This window comes from Cyprinodon tularosa, unplaced genomic scaffold (genome assembly GCF_016077235.1).
Source record: "Cyprinodon tularosa strain WSP-4 unplaced genomic scaffold, ASM1607723v1 ctg30, whole genome shotgun sequence".
Lineage (NCBI taxonomy): Eukaryota > Metazoa > Chordata > Actinopteri > Cyprinodontiformes > Cyprinodontidae > Cyprinodon > Cyprinodon tularosa.
This window is the reverse complement of record NW_024039008.1, coordinates 2,364,591-2,366,149: the sequence shown is the minus strand read 5'-3', so window position 1 is coordinate 2,366,149 and position 1,559 is coordinate 2,364,591.

The window sequence follows — 1,559 nt, the reverse complement described above, 5'->3', positions numbered from 1 at the left end:
TGTTTAAAAAATTTTAAAAAGCAGTCGAGTCTAGAGCACTTAAAACAAGCTTGTTGGTTAGGTTACTAATGATGGATGGAATAGCCAAATATTTTACCAAAGTAAGAGTAGTGTTTTGATCAAGATATTACTCATAAGTAAAAAGTATGCTGCAGTGAAACTATATTTCTGTCGAAAAGTTACTTGAGTAAATGCAACTAGGTGTTGCTAATTAGTACCCACCTCTGCCTTTAGCTACAACAATATCTTTTCCACACCTGCAGCTACTGTCTGACTGACAGCTGTATCAATTTGATGCATTTAAATCTCAAAGAATAAAACCTCGCTCATGTAATGTAAGCTATATTGCTGGGAGCAATGGCAGGGATAATGCCATTTTGCCGTTGGTCAAGAGGAGCAGAAATTGCAAGGTTTAGCTGAATGATAACAGAATTATTGTCTCAAATCAAGAGGTCATTCAGAATAGTACCAAACGGTACTTTTATGTTTCTGCACCAGAATGCTAGTTTGGTAGATCTCTAAGGATTCATGTCATTTCCTCTGAATTCTAATCAGTCTGTAGATTTCCTACAAATTCTATTAAAAATCTTTCATTTAAACTCCAGGCCAGTGAGTATCTCACTCGCTCTTGTTCCAAACTGTTTTAAAACAGGCTGGTCCAATTAAATATTTCACATAGTTTATATAATAGACAATGTCTTTCTGCAGAATGGGCCTCATCAGGGGGGTTAGGTGTGTCGGGAGGCAAATGGAAATGCCTCCTCAGGGTGAAATCACCAAAAAACTGGTAGATTGTTTTTTTTTGTTTTTTTAGTGCTTCACTGATTAGCTGTCCAGCATTAATGGACAGTATGTGTTAAAGCGCCACCCCTACACCTATGACCTAACAAAGTAAGGCTATGATTCATAATTCCCATGTCATAGAGAGCTGTCTAGTTAAACAGATTACGGTAAGCTTATGTTGATTTTATTCCTGTCAAAATGTGACAGATTGTTTCCTTCCCAATATTTACACTTTTTTACTCACAGCACTCTTTGCTTGTAATAAGACATTAAAGATTGCTGCTTTTTCTGAATCTCAAACTTAGTACCAAAAAAAAGACAGGTACCTATAAACAGGACTGTTTTCCCTCATTTAATAAATGTCCCATTCCAAGTCCTGCATCCAAGAAACTGATGCCGAGGAGACAAAGGAAATAAAAAGAAAACAAAAATAAGCTTAAAAAAGGTAGAAATGTGATCCATTTGTGTTCCACTAAAAACTTCCCAGCTGAGCCGCTTATCTTGTTTATTTCTGAATATAGTGGAAACCTGGAAAATAACTATTTCTGCTTCTTGCTTGAGGAAAACTACAGATTCTTATAATGTTTGGAAGAACCCTATGTTGAACCACCACCATGTTTAAAAAGCTGCCTTCAGAGTTTGGGAAAATATTCATAGAGCTCAGAAACTATATCTGTGATGTGTTCAGCTGTTTCAGCATATTGTAGAAATCAAACAACATAACCTCAAGAAGGAGGTTTGAACAATAACCGCTGCTGTTAAAAAAATCCTCAGAC